Here is a 21,332-nt window from a genome sequence, read left to right on the forward strand (position 1 = left end):
GGGGAAATAAAGACAGAAAAGGACGTCTCTGTTTTTCAGCTGAAACATCGTGGACATTTACCAAGATCTGAAATACTTGAGAAAGGGAGGCTGGAGGACTGGGTGGGGGGAAATCAACAGTTATGTCTGGGTCATCTTAGGATAATGACTGGACATCCAAGTGGAGATGCTGAATAGGAAGTGGGACTTAAGATCTGTCTAGATTATCTTTCCAGCCTTACTCCTCACCCCTGAGAACCCATTCTCTATGAGCCAGTCCTAATTCAGAGTATCCTGATCCTGGTTCTCACCATGCATTTTCCTAATTCTGTCCCTTCCCATGCTGTATCCTCTATCTAATCTTGGCCTTTTGAGACCCTAGTCCTGTATTATAAACCATCTCAAGTAACCACGGCTCCCTCATATCTGTCATCAGTGAGCTGTGCCTCCTGGGGACTCCCATTAAACCCTGATGCCTCGTTTGTGACATCAGTCACATTCCCTCCCACCCCCCATTAGTTGTTTGTATAAATTTACCTGCCCTGCTGGGCTGTAAGTTCCTAGAGGGCAAGACTTGCCTCCTACTCTTCTACTGCATCTTCCATGATATCTACACATATACACATGATATCCAGAAATACACCCAGCACATAGAAGGCTACTCATTGAAAGTGTTGAATAAATGAGGATTAGGACATGTTCTGAGATGATCATCTGAGGTTAATCTATTCATCAGTGATCAAAGGTGACAGGTTTTCTTACTTCTGGAGGAACTTATGACTGCTAAGTCTCTGGGTCATTGGTAAAGAACCACCTAGTATGATGCTAAAAGTCTTGACACACATATGCCACTGTTTGTCTCTAAATAGTACTACATGCTTTAGACCAAGAGTATATCCTTTTTAAAAACTCTGAATCTCAGGGCACCTGGCTGGCTCAGTGTGTTACGTGTCAGCCTTCAGCTCAGGTCATGATCCCAGGATCCTGGGATCGAGCCCTGCATCAGGCTCCCTGCTTGGTGGGGAGCCTGCTTCTCCCTCTCCCTCTGCCTGCTTCTCTGCCTGCTTGTGCTCTCTCTCCATCTTTCTAATAAATAAAATCTTTAAAAAAAAATAAAACTAAACTCTGAATCTCATGTGTGAACTCACTGAAGAGGTCTATTATTGGAAAAGCTGGTGGTACATTCTTTCCCAAGACAAAAACTACCTTTGTAATTATCACTACTGCTGCCCAAGGCCCAAGTTTCTAAGACTGGACTGTGGTCTGCTTTGCTTTCTATGGGTGCATGTCTCTTATGGTGGGGCATGAGACACTGGTGTTGAGTCCAGTTCAATTTATAGCCTCATGCCCATTTTGTCCAGGAGGTTTCATTATAATCAGGTTGATTTATTACAGTGCATTTTTGCCTTGTGGTATGCAAGGCATGGATTCTGTGCTGGGGAAGACACAATGACGGGTCAGACACTGAGCAGTGGGCTCTGGGTACACAAGCTGGCAGACAGCGAGAAAGTAAGAGAACAAGACAGAAATGGAGAGTAGCGACCACAAAGGGAAGCTGGGCTGTAGTCAGAGTTCACAGGGCGCGCCAGAGGTAAGGGATCACTCCTGCAAGAAGGGCCTGGGGGCTAAGTGAGCCTAACAGAGAAACAAAACCAGAAAGGATGGCGAAGTAATGGAGGCTCTGGGAGGCAAATGGTCAAAGCACATCGTCAGTTCTAGCAGCCATCATCTACTGAGCATTGAGTATGTGCCAGACGTTGTGATAAAAGCTTTATAGAGATCATCTGATTTACTTTTCCCACGACCTGTAGTAGACACCATTTAACCCATTTTACAGATGAGGAACTTGAGAACCAGAGAAGTTAAATAACTTACTCAGGGTCGCAGAGCTAGAATAGATGAGGTGGGATTCAGACCCAGGTCTGCTGGACGCCGAAGCCTATGCTCATAACGACTGCTTTATACTACCCACTGATACGAATTGAGGGACATTTCCTCCCAGCAAGCCTGCTGTAGGCCGAGAAACATAGTGTCTTCCAATACCCCAAAGAGCAAGGTACTGAGTGATGAGCTAAGTTAGAGGTGTTGTTCAAAAGCCCTGCTATGAGTGAGCTGTCTGCTGGGGCCGAGGGTGCTCAGGGCTGAGATGCTCTCATCCATCATCAGGGAATACTCACTCCATTGTGTCGGGCCCCACCTAAATGTTTTTTTATTGTCTGCTCCTCGCCATGAGTAATGCCACTTTCCATTTTAAGCTGGGAGCTTCAGGAGATGACCGCGTTCTAAGCCAGAGTTGAAAGCTAAGTGCTGCCTGGGGGATTACTCACCCACTTCAAGACTCGGCCAACATCGCACCCTCCCACTCAAGATGCTGCTGGAATAGCTCTTCCTTGCCAAAGCCTAAAGGAAATCTGGCTTCCCCTAGAATCAGACTGGGAATGGTGCCAGGTTATCAGAAAGCTGGCAAGTTAACTGATTCTCCAAGTGAAACTACTGTAGTTGTTCTGGTCCCTGCCTGTGTGGTAAGGTTTGCTTGCTTGTTCATTCCTGTGGCATAGGCTGAGGGCCTACTACGCACCAGGAACTCTGTTCCATGCGAGAGATACTGCGGTCATCCAGATGGCTTTAGTCCTTGTCCTCAGAGCTACCTTGTCTGGGGCAGATGAGCAGACACTGATTGCAAGACATCATAAGAAATGAGAGGACATGAGAAGCTCAGGGAGTCTGAAGCACTCACAGCTGAAGGATTTATGCCAGAGTAGGAGCTGGCTAGGTTTCTAAATTGTAAGCAACCAAAACTGATTTCTACTGCTAATCGACAGAAAGAGAATTTAGAGAACCTGGGGTTGCCCCAAGAATCACCAGGAAGGGGCGGTGGTCCAATATCACAGAAAGGGTGTAGCCAGACCAAGACCCTGGGGGGTAGGTAATCCCTCAAATAGGGGATGTGGCTTCAGATACTGAGCAGTCAAAAGGATGACAAATGTCCAGCACAGCAGGTAGAAGTAGAGAAGGTGGGGAGGAGAAGCCAGTCTCAGAATGACCTAAGATAGTCTGAGTCACAGAAACCAAAAGGAACAGCTTAAAGAGAGCGCTGGCTTATTGAGGGAAGCAGGCAATGGGGCCAGGCAGCCCGGCTCCCAGGGGTTTCCACAGGGAGTGAAGTTTGCTGTTCAACCAGACTTTGAAGCTTTTGTGGGGAAACAAGCCCTGTGCTGCAGGTAAGGAAGAATGACATTCTAAGCCTTTCCCTTTTGTTTTAGGGCTCCTTGGGCCTTTCTGGAAGGCCCCATTCTCAAAGGATGCCTTGAACTTATAAAAACCAGTTAAATCAGAAAAATGTTCTCCATATCATTGTTGGGAAAGATGACAGGGACAAGCCAAGGAGATAATAATGATAATAGCCGACGCTGACTGCTTATGCTAACATGAGCTTACATGCATTACTTCATTTACTCCCCATAATAAGCCTATTGGTTTACAGACAAACAGACAGAGGCACAAAGATTATCCGTGACTTGGCCATAGTCCCATGGTTAGCAGATGGTAGAGCAGGAGGCAAATGCAGATCTGCTTTACTTTATCTAGAGTCTGCTGACAGGAACCACAAGAACAGAAAGGTCAGAGGAAGAAAAAAGGTTATGGCAGGAGAAATAATTTCTTTCTGTGCATGTCATGAGGGATTGGAAGCCTCGGCCCTTACCTCTTTCCTCTCCCATGGGTACCATATTGAATCTTAAGGATAGGCATTGCTCCAAAGAGAAATTTTCAAATTTTATCTGAAGGGGAAAAGGCCTCTTTTCCTAGAGGGAGCCTTGAGGGAGGAACTTGTAGCAATAAGTCAAGATACTAACCCTTAGACTACAGCGAGAGGTATATACAGCATTTTTAATGGATTTTTTAAAATAGAAATTTCTCTAACTATACAAACAAACAATGAGGGAAATATGGAAAAATAGAAAGAAAACAAAAGTCACCTGTAACCTTACCATTCAATGACGGCCGTTGTCACATTTCTGAGTATTTGTGTTTTGTGTTTGTGTGTGTGTGTATGTGTAATTTGTACTCTCACTTTCCAATGTGCATATATGTATGTCATACTGTCTTGTAAAATCAGTTATTCATAGCTGAAATAATTGTTATTGCCTTGATTTCACCTTTTTCCTCAAGGAAAAATCATATCTATCAGAATCTTCCATTTGCAAATCTACTAAGCTACTCTTAGTTTGCAGAGTAGCAGAGTAGGTATGTAATGCAAGCCTGTTTGTTCAAAGTGTGTAGATGGGATGGACTGCATAGAGCATATGTGAAAATGCCTGGTTCTTTAAGGAGGATGTGCTTGTTCATCACTCACTTAACATTTCTAACTGGTAAGCATTACCTGAAAAATGCCTACCATAATAAGTAACTCATCAACTAACCTCATCATTTATTAGATAATCATTCATTTATCAGGAGAGATTTATTTCATCATCTACCATCTGTGTAACATTAAAAAAAAACGTTACGTAGACAGAAACTAGAAAAGCAGTTTCTAGCCCTGAGCTCCGAGTGGAATCCTGGTTCTGATCCCACTTCTCCTTCTCCAGCCTAGGGGACCTCATCTCCTTCGACATCCCCGCCAAAGGCGGTTCAAAACCCCTGAGTTCAACATACACAGAAACTCTGTTCTCTCGGGCAGGAGTGCAGCTGGACCTCTCCAGGCCTCTCTGAGTATCTTGTCCGAGTACCCATGTGGCCCAAGTTAGCTCACAGCCAGGTCTGGCACACCCTGCTATGGTCAGCTCTTGGCACACCCAGTGCCCTCCACCTCTTGTCCTTTCCCCCGACTCCTCAAGACAAAGTCCTACCGCTTCAGGAGCCTTGCGTCTTCCCTCTGTGCAGCCCAGACATCTGGTTTGAGTTGAGAGTCAGTGGCCGGTCAAGCGTTTGCACCATGCAGTTGGATTTGCTGATGTAAACAAAGGAGATTGCATGTGAGTTTTCTGACCCCGGAAAGGCCCCACAGGACGATTCCCTCGAGCCTCGGTCAGGATTTTTTAACCTTGTCCAAGGGGACAAGGAAAATTAATCTGAGTTTAATTAATGAGCTACAGCCAAGAGAGAAGCAAAGGACTTGGGCCCTCTCTTTCCTTCTCTGTCTCCATGTAGCCCTGTTCTCAGGGAGCCATTCCTCAGCCTGAACTGAGGCCACATTGCAGCCAGGCGAGCCATGTGGCGCCCCAGGGAGCCAAGGGTTAGCCTCTGCTCACAGTGGGCGCATCCCTTCGCTCCCCCCAGTGCAGGGCTTCCTTCTCCCCTTGCTTTTTCGCTTTGTGTTTCCATGCTTCATTGGATTTTATCTTTACTTACAAAAGCAAATGGCTCGTACCTAAATTTTATGTTTTAAATTTAATGTTTTAACAGGGTATCATCTCAGGCCCCACCCATCTAGTCTCCTTGAAATGCCTGGGGTCTCCATCACATAGCCATTTGCAAGCAAAAAACCTAAAATGATAATTCAAATGGAAAGACCTCCTAACTCTGGGAGTGGCTGAACTTTTCTGCCTTGTTCAAGAGCTCAGTTTTTTTCATCTATGAAAACAAGAATAACAGTATGCTCTAGTCCTGCCGCATGAAATCATGACATAACATCTAGGAAACCCTTCATAAGACAGCACAAATTAATTAGACTTGATGGTTATAAACTTCTTATTTTTTAAAATTTCTGAACATGTTATATTTTGCTCATTCTTACTGTTACAATTACGTTTTGTGGCAGCTGGTGCTGGTTATATATTTCCAGTAGCGATACCAAATTTCCATGTGATATAAATTCCAGTTTGAACACTAATTCAACTTTAAACATACTAATTAAATGATAATTAAAGATACATTTGAGCTGCATATATCTAGATTAATCAGGAAAAGTCATTCTGTATATGGAAAATGAACCCACTGGAAGAAAGAAATGACCAAGAAAACAAGAAACCCTTACCAACCCCTAAATTAACCGACTAACCAGCTGGCAGCAGAAATCTCAGAGCAAACATGGACAACTGTGGCACCATGCTGGAGGGACCGTACAAGATGATTTTCAGTAACTTTTTACCACCACCACCAAGACTCAAACAGCCACATTAGGCATTTAGTTCTCCTGGCCCTGCTTCTTCCTGGGCCCCCCACAACCTGTTTTTCTTATCCCGCCATTCTCACTGGAAAACCTCCGGCATCTGACGTTCTTGACTAGAGCATCTTGGGTGCAGAACTCCCTCAAGAGTTCTATGCTCTGAATTACCATTCCCACTGCCCAAATCAAGACTTTTTTTTTTTTTCAAGATTTTATTTATTTATTTGACAGAGAGAGAGAGCATGCACAAGCAGGGAAAGCAGCAGAAGGAGAGGGAAAAGTAGGTCTCCTTGCCAAGCAGGGAGCCCGATGCAGGACTCTGTCCCGGGACCCTGGGATCATGACCTGAGACACTCAACCAACTGAGCCACCCAGGTGCCCAAAAACTCTTCTTAAAATAGGTATGTTTTAAAAATATTAGCCAGAAATCATAGTTATTTGATTTAATAAATGTCAGGAAATATCTACTAAGCATCTACTAAGTGCGAGATAAGAGTGTGTCTTCCGGGGAAGGGAGGGCGTAAGATACAATCCCTGTCCTCAAGGAGGTGAAAAGTCACCAGGGAGGCCAACCAGAGGATACAAGTAACTCTCCTTGCTGGGGAGAATGTAGGGACTACCACAAACAGCACCAGCCAACACACTGCAGGAGGAAACAATGAATTTGAACTTGGCGAGGATCAGGACAGGTTCAGAAAGGAGGCAGCACTGGCCCTCAGAGAAGGGCATTTGTCCTTTGAAAAGATTAGATGAACTCTGGTGGCCCCCTAATTGGTGAATTATTTCAAGTCCTGTGCCTATTCTGGGTCAAAAACTGGAAGAAAGTTTAGCATCCTGGCTTTTCTTCCCTGAAATGGGCCAGCTCCTTGTTCCTGAGGATCATGTAGTGTCCCCCAGCTGGTGCAACACCCTGGGACAAATGGGGTGCTGCACACATCCCTGACCCCACCCACTGAACTCCTGCTCATCCTCAAAGGTCGCAGTTCAGTGTGACCCCCTCTGAGACTCCCCACCCCTCTCCCCCTGCTGGTGCAGTCACCCTCTCCGGCCAGTGTCTGATTTCAATGGACAGAGAGAGGAATTGGCACTGTTTCAGACCGTCTTAGTCAGCTGTTTGCTTTTCAAAAATGCAGTATCTCCCCCTGCAGGAATAAAACTAGACAAGGAAAGCAGGGATTTGGCTTTTCTGTTGCCTCTGTGTCCTCAGTGCCTGATAAATCATAGTATTTACTAACTATTTGTTGAATGAATTAATGAATAGTAATAGATCAACTCATCCTTCCCCTGGCTATTTCATCTCTCTGATCTGTTAGTTTTTACAGGGAGAGATCAATGGTTTTAGAAAATATGTAGGATTAATGTTACATGGATGTAATCAATCAAAAATATTCATACTTGGGACCACCTACTTGGCTCTGGCAGTAGAGTGTGTGACCTTGATCTCAGGGTTGTGAGTTCGAGGCCCATGTTGGGTATAGAGATTACCTAAAAATAAAATCTTTAGAAAAATATATTCATCCTGGAGTTCAGTATGGCAACTGGCAATTAGCAATTTCTCAGGCTTTGGTTCATAAAGTTTTCAGGAAAATCCACACACTACACAGCACAGTACAGCTCGTCGTTCCCCCTCCTGCCCTCGTTTCTTTCAGTAACCATTTAGTAAGCATATATTATGCACCAAGACTATGCAAGGCACTGCAGTTACAAAGCTGAGTGCCATAGACAAGGGCCCTGCCCTAACGGCATGAAGTCAAGGGGGAGAGAGAGTCCAGGAAACAGCACCAATGAAGAACAGAGGGATAAGGGTCACCCCACCCCCAGGAGGGCTAGGCCTGGTCCTGGGGCTGGTGGTAAAAGAAGGCTTATTTGAGTACCATTTGAGGTGAAGTCTGAAGAAAAAGTAGGGATGTGCTGGGGGTGGGAAGCAATGTTGGCAAAGAGAGCCTCAGGCCAAGGGAAAAGCAAGTTCAAAGGCCCAGAGGTGAGAGCAAGCTTGGCACATTTGTAAAATGGAATCTCACTCTTGTTGGAGGCGACTGAAGGGTCCAATGCCAGGGAACATGGGCCTTTTTATTCAACACCAAGACCAAGAGAGCAGGGAGGCAGTGTGGGTCACTGGTTGTGCCTTGGGAGATGACTGGAATGTAAGCTCCATGGGGTAAGGACACTGCCAGCTTATTCACCATCTGAATAAGGGGCCAGGAACACAGCACATTCTTAACAACCATTTGCTGAGTGAATGAATGAAGCACCCTGAGATGACCTCAGCCCTCTCTTCGAAGTGTCACCAGGCCCCAAGGCCTCATAAGACTAGGAGGTGTCTCAAGAGCTGGCTGGTCTGCTCCCTCCCCTCCAGGCTGTCTGACCTGCCCTTAAAACTCTCAGAGGTGACATTATCTTGTATAAAGTATAGCAGCATGACTCAGAAATGCAGTTCTTGAGGGCATACACATGCAGGTGAGGGGCAGAGGATCTGTCCCATTATTTGGTGAGTCACAGCAGGACAGACAGGAGCAGGGACAAGAGTCCTTAATGCTCAGACTGGCAGGCCAGGCAGCAAGGGCATGCTGGCTGTCCAGTGTTATTCATCGTCTGTGAAGATGCCCTGGTGCTCCATTTCTCAATCTGCTCATGAAGATCAATGAGACCTGCCTTCTCAAAGCAGCACCATCCAATGCAGAAATCGTATTTTCTGGTATAGTTGGCAGTGAGGAATTTAAAATCCATGTTTCTCTCCCACCTCTCAGTACCACACCCTAGCTGAATGCCGCCGGCTCTCTCAGAGAAGGCTACTGCGCCTGGATCTGGGAGATCCTGGCTAGGAAGCCGGGAAGAGTAGACACCACATTTAGCCTAGGCCCACCTCTCTCACCCTATCTGAGGTCCCGTTGCCTCTCACTTGGGCTGCTGCCCTGTTCCCTCTTCTGCCTCACCTCCCCTACTTCTCCACTGAGCAGCCAGAGTGACATTTTTAAAAAGCTAATCTGATCACGTCACATCCTAGCCTGCACTGCTTTCTCCTTCAGAAAAAAATTCTCCAGTGCTCGGCATGGCCTTACCCTGTCAATCTCCAGCCACAGCTGACTATTTTCTCCCCAAGTGAAACATGCTCTTCCTGGACTCAGGACCTTTGCACATGCTCTTCCTGATACCTTCTTTTCCCTACTCACTAGGAATATAAATTCCACTTCTTCTAGCAAGTCTTCCCATCTCTCAGGCTCTGTAGGTCACCTATTATCTAACTCCCATGGTACCCTGGACTTCACTGCAACACTCAGTTCACTGGGAATCCCTTTTATGGTGGGTAATCCCCACTAGAATGTGAACTTCAGAAGGTCCTTGTTGCATCTGCCTTGCTCCCCACTATATGCCTCATGTCTGGCACAGCAGAAGCTTGTCAAGTGAATAAATGAGGACTCCAGTCTTTGAACTGGCAGGAACAACGTGATCAACTAAAACAACAGGCAGAGAGAAACAGAAACATAACAGAACCTCATTACATTCCCTTTTTTTAAAAAAGATTTTTTTAAATTTATTTATTTGACAGAGAGAGAGAGAGAGAGAGAGAGAGATCACAAGTAGGCAGAGAGGCAGGCAGAGAGAGAGAGAAGTGGGGTCCCCGCTGAGCAGAGAGCCCGATGCAGGGCTTGATTTCAGGACCCTGAGATCATGACCTGAACCAAAGGCAAAGGCTCAATCCACTGAGCCACCCAGGTGCCCCAGAATCTCATTACATTCCTAAGCTAAATGATCACCCCGACCCCAGGCTTGATTTCCTCTTATCATGGGCATGTATATTATGACAAGGCCTCAGTTAATTCTTCAGAACTGGTTTCTGGTTGGGTTTGGAGAAATATGAGCCTTGCCACCACAAGCCACCATGGTCAGTAAGCTAGAGCTCTGAAACAGTCGAAATCAAGTCAAGAGGCATTGGTGTGTCTACCAGTGGCCTATTGCCCCTGCCACGGAGACAAGGAGCCCTCCTGCCCCAGCCTCACACAGCAGAACAAGGCCAGAAGGACCTGGAGCCTTCACTCATTTTGTCTTACCTTCTGTCTTATTTTCTTCCCCCCAGCAAGGACAAACAATAATTCAGTAAAGGAAATATGAGTAATGGAAAGAAAGAGAAAAAAAATAAACATATCAAAATGGGCAGTGTCCCTTGGGCCCCTACTTTTAAAGAAAACAGGGAGAGTAGATTTGGAGACATTTCAGTGACTCTGCTAAAAAGGAGAAAAAATAATCAAGCTGGCCTCTCCCTTTACAGGCTGGATTCCTTATCTCTCTTGCTATAGAAAGAAAGGATTTCCCAGGCCAGGGGTTGTCCACTCTGGCCTGCATCAGAATCCTGTGGGGAGCTGAGCTGAGCTGGCAAATGCCAGCCCCCGACTCAGGTCCAGTGAATGAAAACCCCTGGGGGAGGGGCCCTCACACGATCCCCCCACCTCCACCTCCACCCTCCCCTGCAGGGAGGACCCTTTCTGAGGAACAAAGCTCAGGAGTCAAAGGCAGAGTTTCTGCCCTGGGTCCACTGCCCTAAGGTCCAGCTCAGGGTAGAAACTCAGATGTGCTCCCGGGGTCCCCAGAGTCAGGTACTGAAACGCTTGTTTAAAGTAAATGGAAAAGGCCTAAGAAAATCAAAAGAATTACTGCAACACAGACAGATTTATAAAACAATAAGCAATCATCCTGTGGATCTCTGGTGAGGCTTACCCTGTTTTGATTAAAAACTCAAAGAGGCTTTGTTACCTGGATCTCAGGAGTTTGGAGAGGAAGAAAGCGAAGTCCTCTGAACAGAGCAAGCACTTCTCTCCTCTATGGAAGGGTGGGGTGGGGTGTGCTTTAGAGAAAGCCAAGCAGCCTTTAAGGCACATCCCCCAACCCATGCCCCTGGCGGGAAAGGAAGAGGGGAGCCGGAGACTCTACAGCCCAAACGCAGGAGGGAGGCTGGTCTTTTGTGAATTCCCAAAATATGAAAGACAGTCATGCACACGCTCCGACCAAATGCCATCCTTACAGCCACCCTGTGAGCAGGTACCATTCACGTGAGGACAGATTCAGACAGCAGGAGTGGCTTGCCGGCAGCCACGCATCTAGCTAGAAAGGGGTGAGTCAGAGGTATTGCCGGTCAGTGTAATACCTGTCGGTCTGAATCACAGTGATTTCTTACCTTGTATCTTGGCTGTCTCTTATTTTAAATACAAGGACAGACCCCATTTGGAAGGTGACATGAGTGAGAATTCTCAGTCGTCTGCTGTTTTTATTTTAGGCTGTATCAAGCCTTACCTCCGCCTGGGAGATGAAGCAGGTTCTTAGTTCAGTACGTGTTACTGACGGCCTTCACTACATTGTGCTCTGCGGCAGGCACAAGAACCCCAGGTTAAGTAAGTGGGAGGTGAGGTCCCCCTTGTAAGAATTTATGGTAAATTTACAAATTCACAGTGATTAAAGAGACAGACATAAAGCACTGGCAGGTAGTTTTACCAGAGGTCTGGGAATTGCTGGGTCATAGAGTCATCAATGCCGGCAGATTTAGAGAGGAGCTGAGCTTTGACCAGAGGTCAGGAATGGTTTGTCAGAGCAGAGAGGCAAGGATGGTGCAGTGAAGCAGTAAAGAGGCCAAGCATCCATCAAAAGACAACCCCAAGGCTGCCCACAGCCAACGCTGCCTCCCCGCATTCTGCTCCCCCTGAGTCTCCGCCTAGTGGACTCTGGCAAGTGCCCGAGTTCACGCTCGAAAAGCAACCCTCTGCTTGGGTCACGCATCCAGAAACGCCTACGGTGAAATCCCAAGAAGGGTGCTGTGCACCCTCAGAGCGCCTTGAGACAAGTGGGGCAAGGCTCCCATTTTGTGTGGTGATTCTGAAACCAAAGTCAGCAGGTCTGAAACTTTCCAATTAATTTCTCCTCTACCTTGAAGGGCAGACATATAATATAAATCAGAAGGGAAGACCATGTATGACAAGGAGTAAAATGGAACTTAACGTAAAGTCATAATGGGCAGAAACCTTCGGAATATTTTGAGTGAAAACCTCAAAAACAAAATGCACATGCTTCCCCCAGCAATTCCACATCCATAAATCCTCCCCAGAGGAAGGGAGGGTGCAAGGCACAGGGTACAAGGATGACTAGAGCTGTGTGTTTGTAAGAGTGACAAACAGTACACAACCAAGTGTCCAACGGAAGATCAGCTCACAGAGTTTTGCATGTCCACAATACGGAATCCTATAATCCTCTGTAGCCATTACAAATGGAGACACAGATATAGGTTTATTATTTATTTATTTTTAAAGATTTTATTTATTTATTTGACAGACAGAGATCACAAGTAGGCAGAGGCTGGCAGAGAGAGAGAGAGGAGGAAGCAGGCTCCTCGCTGAGCAGAGAGCCCGATGTGGGGCTCGATCCCAGGACCCGGGGATCATGATCTGACCTGAAGGCAGAGGCTTTAACCCACTGAGCCACCCAGGTGCCCCAAGATTCATGTTTATTAACGAGGAAAACAATCCTAATGTATTTAGTCAAGTCTGCTTATCAATAAGCAGATTATAAAACAATTGATATATATGTATAATTTACGAAGTGGAATCATGTGATTCTACTTTCTTCAGACCAAGCCTGAATCCATTGAATAGAATTGAAATCATCTGGAATAAACTCTCTGATCACAGTGTAATTAACTGAGATATCAAAAACCTAACTAGGAAAACTGCAAATATTTTCAATTAAACAACACACTTTGAAATAATCCTTCAAAAGAACATTTAGAGGGTAAGGAGAATTTTTAGAGTAACTTAAACTGAACAATATACAAAATATAGCATATGAAAATTTGGGGAGGCAACTAAAACAACTATTAAAGGGAAATTTTATCTTTAGCTACTCATATTAAAAAAAAATTAAGGTCTAATATTGATGACCCAATATTCTGCATGAAAATAAGTAAATGAGGGCACCTGGGCAGCTGTCGGTTAAGGGTCTGGCTTCAGCTCAGGTCCTGGTCCCAGGAGTCCTGGGATCAAGCCCCTCATCAGGCTCCCTGCTCAGTGGGGATTCTGCTTCTCCCTCTGCCTGCCCCTCCTTCTGCTTGTGCATGCTCTCTCTGACAAATAAATAAAATCTTTAAAAAGATATTAAAATAAGTAGATAAGTAAGAAAATAAATAAATAAAAGGGCAAAGTAAAGTAAAAGTAAGCCAAAATAAGAAAAATGAAAAATAAAGATAGCAACAAAACAGAAATCAGGCAAACAACGCAGAAATCTAAGAAAGCAGAAAGCTGTCTTTCTGTTTCAGGAAAATCTACGATATTCCTATATATAAGGCCCTTTGTAAAAGGCTTCTATCCCTAGGAACAGACATGTTAACAGAAGTTATCTTTGGCTGATAGGATCAGGGACAATCTTTAAAGACTTCTTACCGACATTCATCTGTAATTTTCTTGTTTTTCTATCCCTCTTTTATATTTGAGGGCTTCTAAGGGGACTGACATCCTCTGCTTATTTGCTGAAAAGCAACAGACCCTATTAACCCTTTGTTTTACAAAGGAAGGGCAGGGACCCCTGATGATACAGAAGTTCTGAGTGGTAGGAAGGTATCTCTCGATCAAACTGTAGAGAGAAAAGGAGCCCCCTTTGAAGTTTCCTTCAGTTACTAAGACTTTATTCACGGAGACAGCTTTGGGCTGGTGCAATTATGTTTTCAATTGCTTCCCTCTTTCTGCAAGCAAAAGGGCTGCCAGGGCAGGAAGCAGAGCCTAATTCACTATACTTACCACAAGACTGTCTTCTGTTGTTCATGGGATGCTTAATTAATATTAAGCATTAATATTAAGCATTAATACTTGAGAGAGAAAGCGTCCTTTAAACAAGGAAATGAAACAAGGAAATTAAACTACACATCAGTAGTTTAAATACAATTCACAAATAAGGAATTTGATAAGGAGACAACAATCAAAATGAGGAGCACATCTGTACTGGGGTCCCAAGAAAAGTGGTGTGAAGCTCTGGGGAGGAAGAGACTGCCCCTGTGGGTGTATCAGTGCACACTGGACTGTCCCCACAGGTCCGTCAGGCCTTGATTGCTGTCTGTCTTGTCACTGCAGTATAAAAACAACAGCACAGAAATAGTAAATGTGCAATTTGCTCAGGTGATGGCCCAGGCAGTAGGAAGACCATTTCAGAACAGGATTCCAAGTCCAGATAAATCCTGCTGGGAGGATGATTGATGTGGGAGGTTTCTAAGAGCAGATAACATTTCTTTGCAATGTTTGTGCAGAGGAAAGAGGCCCTCCACAGGAAGAAGGTCAAGGCCAGTCTATTTTTATAAAAGCATTTCAAGTGGTTTAGTGGCCTTATTTCCTGTGGTTCCCAGGAATCCTGCAACAGGCTTCCAGGAGGATGTTGGTGATAGGGAGCAGAGACTTGCTGAGTGACAATCAATAAATTATCTCTATATTTGCTTCACTTTTTCCAATAAAAATAATCTGGGGGAAAAACACTTGCTCTAGAAGAGCAAAGGTCAAGACAACGAAGAGTAGAATGGGACATGAAAGTCCCTTAGTACGCGGCAGAGTCCCCAGGTCAAGATTTTGCAAGCTGAAAATTGATTTATTCACTCATTCCCTTTTATTCAACAAATAATCAAGCATTCCCTCTGTGCCAGGCACCGTTTACGGGTTGGGGAGAAGGTGGTAAATAAGCATGGCTTCTGCCCTCCAGGAGCTTACAGTCCACTGGGTGAGGAAGACATCGGTCAGGTCAACACATGGATGGATATATATATATATATATATATATATATATATATATACACTTAATTACAAATGGTGAACAGGAGGTACAGAAGAGACTAATGGAGGCGGAGGTGAGGACAGAACTTAGATTGGGAGGTCAGGGAAGACCTTTGAGGAGGTGACTTCAGCTGCCATCTGAAGAGTAAAGAGGAGCCAGCCAGGGGAAAGTGCTAGAAAGTGAACAACAATGTGTATGAAGGCAGTCATGTAGAAAAGACCACACTAGCCTCAAGAATCCAAGAGAAGACAGGAGTGGAGGAGTGGAGGAGTGAGTTGAATGCAGTGGGCAAAGGGAGGGAATGGTGGGAGGTCAGGTCAGACCACCCAGGAGCTTGCAGGCCATGGTAAGGATTCAGACTTCACTTTATGGGAATGAAAAGCTATAGAAGGCTACAAACAAAAATTTGATGTAGGTTTTCAAAGAGATAAATGTGATGGGAGGGGCCAAGGACTAGAGAGAAGGCTATTTCAGAAGTTAAGACAGCGGACTGGACGGGGTGTTGACAGTAGGTACTAAGTACATAAATTTGATAGCTCCTGACTTAACCATAAGAGCTTAGGAATTCAACCAGCATACAGGGCTGGGACTAAGGTGAGGCAAGGGAGGCACTTGCTTTGGGCACAAAATTTACTCAGAAACCAAGATAAATAATATTTTAGTGCAATATTTTTTATTTTTATTTATTTTTAGAAATTTTCTTTTTTTTTTTTTTAAGATTTTATTTATTTATTTGTCAGAGAGAGAGAAAAGCAACTGAGCACAAGCAGGGAGAGCAGAAGGCAGAGGGAGAGGCAGGCTCCCCGCTGAGCCAGGAGCCCAATGTGGGACTTGATGCCAGAACCCTGAGATCATGACCTGAGCCAAAGGCAGCCGCTTAACCAACTGAGCCACCCAGGTGTCCCAAGTGCAATATTTTCTGAAGTTTATGTGTTTCTTAAGTAATCTCTACACCCAGTGTGGGGCTCAAAGCCATGACCCAAGATCAAGAGTCATGTGCTCTTCTAACTGAGCCTGTGTGCACCCCCTTTCGTGCAATATTTTTTTGAAAAATCAAATTTAGGGCAAAACAATCCTTGATGAGCAAAACAAATTTCTTTTAAAAAGACAGGATCAGCAACATGCTGTGCCAAGCCACATAAGGAACCGGAGGCAAAAGGAAAACATCTGTAATACTGATAGTGTTTATACTTAAAATTTTTATATTGTATTCATTTCCTCACTCTTGTTCTGGCTAAGCTGACCTTCCCCACCTGTAAACCAAGAGGCCACCACATCACCTTCTGCTCTTCAAGTAGACAGTATGCAAAGAAAACTAAAGACAAAAATCATCGCAAGCCCCCTGGTGGTACAGATGCTACTCTTTTTCCTGATTCTGAGAAAAAAAGTATACCACAGTCGCTCCATAAATACTTGTTTTTTTAATTTTTATTTTTTAAATTTCTTTTCAGTGTTCCAGAATTCATTGTTTATGCACCACACCCAGTACTCCATGTGCCCTGCATAATACCTATCACCAGGCTCACACAACCTCCCACACCCCTCCCCTCAGTCATTCCACAAATATTTCTGATAGTGTTAACAGCTGATATCAGGCTCTTCATATTTTAGGAACTTTGCCAGAAACTGGTAAATACAATGATCTCATTTTACGCTCACACCAATCGAGTGAGGAAGGTATAGCATTATCCCTGTTTTACCATGATTGGCGTTTATCATGATAGGCTAGCATTTAGTGAATACAGGAAGAAAGAAAGAAAGGATATACAGATTGAAGGTTAAATGAGAGAAAAGAAAGTGATGGGCCTCTTACTATTCCTTAGAAGTTCTATCTGGATAACCAGTGATTCCAGCTCTCTAGGCAAACACTCTTCTCTGACAAACACTAATTACCACACTTAAATGGACCTGTACAGAAAGGAAACTAAACTTAAATACCACCTTTTTCCATAGAGATTATTTTTGTAAGTTAGGTGTGTTAAACCGAACAGCTTTCCTAAGAACATATTTCTTGAATTTATTCATTCCCAAATATTTACTGAGGTATCACTGTACATCAGGCACACATCGGGGTGCTCTCATGTGGGAGCAAATCAAGCCTGAATGTGGGTCCTCATGAGGCTTATAATCCACTGTGTGTGTACATGTGCATGTGCGTGTTGCGAGATGTGTTGGCAAGAGACAGTCAATAACTAGGAAGCAAACACAAATATAAGATCATAAATTATCGTGTTACAGAAGTATAGACAGGGAAGTGAGGGGAGATGCCTAGATAGGGTGGGCCCGACACATTTAGACTCCAGCAGGAAAATATCTTGCTTCCCATAATATTTATGTTGCTGAAAATGCTGTGAAGAATTTTTGCAAATCAAATCAACCAAACTCCCACCACAGAATATGAAATTTTATAACCTAATGATTTACTTCTATGGAGAACAGTTTTTTTTTTAATTTTTTTTTTTAAAGATTTTATTTATTTATTTGTCAGCGAGCAAGAGCGAGCACAGGCAGACAAAGTGGAAGGCTGAGTCAGAGGGAGAAGCAGGCTCCCTGCGGGGCAAGGAGCCCGATGTGGGACTCGATCCCAGGACGCTGGGATCATGACCTGAGCCGAAGGCAGCTGCTTAACCAACTGAGCCAAGACTATACTTTCAGGGATCATTTCTATAGTTTGTTAACCAACTGAGCCACCCAGGCGTCCCTGGAGAACAGTTTTGAAAAGGAATACTATGAACTTATTTTCTACCCAAACGCATCTATGGGAAAGGTCTTCCCACCACTGAAGGATCAAGAATATAATACTGGAAAACACCGGAAAATGTTCTGCCTTCTGTCTGTCCTATCCCTATAGGCCCATCTAAACATCTAGATTTATGGAATTCCCGAGGAGCCCCTTTAACTCGCCAACACCAAGGAGGAACCAAGGAATGTATGACCTTTAAAAGCCGGCAGAAATTACGCACAAAAAGATGGCAGCCTAGTGAAGTAAGAAATCCTTCTGACATTTCTTCTTGCCTCCTGTTGCCTAATCTACTTTCAGAGGCCAATAATGTAGAAATTGTCCATTTTTCAAACAACCCCACCCAACAGAGTAGCACTTTGATCTCAAAACAAGCGAGGAGCAATGGACGGTGCAAGATAGAAATGGCTTCGAAAGGTCAGTCAGAAAAAAAGAAATAAACAAGGAGAAGAACCATGAGGAGTTGAAGGAATGAAAGCAAACCCTGCTTTGAACTACCTGCCAACTTGAATGCAAACTCCCCTGAGAGGCCATGGTTGGCAGATGAGCATACTATCAAGGTTACTGGTACCTACCAATGCTTGCGATGTGCAATGAGCACCTTCCTGGATATGCTAGACACTGGGTCTGAAATTTATCTCTTAGTTTACCCTCTTGGATACAAGATTTTAACGCACTTTCAAGCTCTTTCATCCCTTATCAAACCCAGTCCTTGCCCAGGGCCTTCAGTGATATTCTCTTACTTCACCTCCTTCCCATAAAACCCACCTGGTTCCTGCCAACAGCTAGGCTATGGATAGGGCTGTGTGTGGAACACCAATGTGGATAGGGCTGTGTGTGGAACAACATGGCCAAAGAACTATGAGAGCCATTGGGCCTGCTGAAATGAGGCAAAATGTGCAGATGGGGGAATGGTCCCTTTTAGACTTTTTTTGTGGGATCAAAGGGAGCTGGCAAGTGAAAGGAGCCTCTAAAAATAGCCAAAGTCCTTAAAAAGAAATCATGCAAAAGGAAACAAGGTTTATACTGTCCTAATGTAGGTTCTACAAAAACTAAGCCCCAGCAGGCAAGCGCTGGGACAGCTTATTATTTTTTTCCTGCCCTTTGGAGACACCCACTGGGTCCCTTTGCAAATCCTGGGCCCTGCTCCCCCCGCCTGCTTCCTGCATAGTGCTAGAAGCCTCTGCAGGAATGTAGCTCTCCTGGGGCACAGCCTGGGCCTCCATGGCCCACTTTCAAGATCCAGAATAGACTCTGACATGTGAAACGAGCTCCACGGGGTTTACAATCCTCCTTCGTATCCAAGCACCTTAAACACAAAACTTCACACCAGGATTGCTAACCATTCTTCCAGAGACGCCTGGAGATCATCTGCCTGGCAGAAATGTGAGTTTTGTCCTTTCTACTCTTCAGTGTTCTGAGCACACTTGGGGCTCAGGGTTTTGCTCTTGGCTCAGCCACAGATTTGCTTTGATAAGATGTTCAGCCTCTCTGTGTCTCACTTCTCTTGACTAGAGAAAAAGAGAAAGGGTTCATCTATCCCACGTCATAGGAGGAATAGGAAATAAACAGTAATTACCAAGTATGTCTTACAGCATCTACACACAACAGGCATCCAGAGATGCCTGCTTACTCATATGAAATGTTTGGTGAGACTCCAAGTGCCATAAAAATGTAAATAACCAATGCCTGAAACCATAGGCTCATATTAAAAATTATAACAATGCCTTCTATTTCCCAGGTGCTAACTACAGGTGTGGCCCCTCCCAGGCCTTCGGGGCTCTAGTCCTTCCTCACAGCACTGCCACAAGATCAGCACACTCAATGGCTCCATTTTACAGAGGAGGCAGGTGAAGATCAGATAGGTTAATGACTTGCCCAGTCAGACAAATGGTTAATGAGACACAGCAGAAACCAAAGCCCAGGTCTACAAGAACTTCCCTTTTTCCTGGCCTTTCCAGCCCAGTCGGAAGTAGGACTATCCACTCGGTTCCCCCAGTGGGCTCTGGCCTCACCCCCAGCCCTTTGAAAGCAATGGCAAGTGATTCTACTGTGACAAAGGCCAGGAGGGACTTGACTGCCATCTTGGGTCATCTTGGGGAAGAAGCATCACAGTGATGATCAGAAAAGTGCTGGTGGGGTATTTATAGCACTGAGAGAGAGGCCATTCTGGGTCAAGGAAGGAACCTGCAAGGTCTCCATTCAATAGACACAAGCATCTATTGATGGGGCTACGGGAATTATAGGGAATGGGAGGGTGGGGGGTGGGGAAGGGGTTAAACACAATAGAGAAGCTAAGGGTCAGTTATCCAAAGGGCCTTTTGTCTCTTTCCCGTATATCTTTGGCAGTTACAATCATGAACTCTGTGGTTAGAAAACACTACGTTCAGGGACGCCTGGGTGGCTCAGTGGCTCAGTTGGTTAAGCAGCTGCCTTCGGCTCAGGTCATGATCCCAGCGTCCTGGGATCGAGTCCCGCATCGGGCTCCTTTCTCTGCAGGGAGCCTGCTTCTCCCTCTGACTCTGCCTGCCACTCTGTCTGCCTGTGCTCGCTCTCGTTCCTCTCTCTCTCTCTGACAAATAAATAAATAAAATCTTAAAAAAAAAAAAGAAAGAAAGAAAACACTACGTTCAGATCTTGACTCTGACACTGATTTATCTGCGTGACCTTAGACAAACTGTTTAAACTCTCCCAGCCTTGGTGTCCTTAGCTGCAAACTGGGGATAAAAAAGCCATGCCTTGAGTTCAGTTCAGGGCAGCCTCCCTGTTCAGTTAATTAATCTTTGGGACATGAGCAGGGTAAGGTAGATGATTACATAGAAAATACTACTCTATTCATTTCTCTCTCCGCCGACAGAAAGAGAGAGAGAGAGAGAGAGAGAGAGGAAGGAAGGAAGGGAGCAAAAACGGAAAGAAAGAAGAAGGGAGGAAGGGAGGAAGGAAAGGGAAAAGCAATGCCTATGTCACAGACCTTCACCAGGGATTAATTAAAATAATGTATGTAAAGCACTTGGGACAGTACTTGATACATAGTCAATGTTCAAGAAAAGGTCACTACTTTTTGATTTATGAACTTATTTGATTATTTATGGGTATGTCCAGAACAGGCGATCGGGAAACCCACGGTAGGGCAAGCCCTCAGCCTTTCCAGAGAGATAACAAACACATATTTCAAAAGACTGAGTTTGGAGAAGCCAAATTTTATAGGTCAGGAGGGAAGAACAAAAAACACCTAGCAGACCGTCTCCCTACGAGCTGGAAGGTCTGCTGTCTGTGGGAAAGGAATGTCCTTGGGGGCTGGTCCTGGAGATTGTAACTTGCACAACATTTTCAAAAGAGTTTCGGAGGCACGTCAGTGAGAACAGCCTTGAGGACACCCCTGGAGCAGCTGCAGAACCACTTTGCTTCTGGCTGGAAGCCCAGGGCTCTACAGCATCCACCTGCAGGCAGGATACTTCCGCGTCAGAAGTGTGGAGGTCTTCAGGCTGGCCCAGAGCCCGCAGGATGCTACGGACTGAGGAGCACCCGCACGGCTCAGACAGGCCTGTGGCCTGCCAGGAACATCGCTGCGCCGGGGAGTGCACCATTTCTCTTCTTGGAGGGTGTTCTCTCCAAGCATTAAACTAATACCTGACCTCCAACTGAATGATGCTCTAAGAGGGTGTGTGTTTTGGGGGCGGAAGAGCCAGAACCCAGGGAACGAATAACAGATAC

General features: G+C 45.0%; 1 protein-coding gene and 1 non-coding gene across 6 annotated transcripts in view; both read left to right on the plus strand.

Annotated features, from left to right (window-relative positions):
• Window positions 1-21,332, plus strand: part of FGF1 (fibroblast growth factor 1) — a 99,140-nt gene that overhangs the window by 46,572 nt on the left and 31,236 nt on the right. The window contains exon 1 of one of the 5 annotated variants that reach the window (XM_004744725.3): window positions 18,786-19,004. The exons of the other annotated variants lie outside the window; for them this stretch is intronic. The gene's annotated coding sequence lies outside the window, so the exon portion shown is untranslated. Of the gene's footprint in view, window positions 1-18,785; window positions 19,005-21,332 lie in introns of those variants that run through there. 5 annotated transcript variants of the gene reach the window in all.
• LOC123390843 lies at window positions 20,354-20,477 on the plus strand. Its single transcript, XR_006605449.1, has one exon. It is a non-coding gene; the product is annotated as a small nucleolar RNA SNORA36 family (small nucleolar RNA).

The sequence above is a fragment of the Mustela putorius genome, unplaced genomic scaffold (assembly GCF_011764305.1).
Source record: "Mustela putorius furo isolate JIRA1106 unplaced genomic scaffold, ASM1176430v1.1 tig00000145_pilon_pilon_pilon, whole genome shotgun sequence".
In the NCBI taxonomy this organism is placed as follows: domain Eukaryota; kingdom Metazoa; phylum Chordata; class Mammalia; order Carnivora; family Mustelidae; genus Mustela; species Mustela putorius.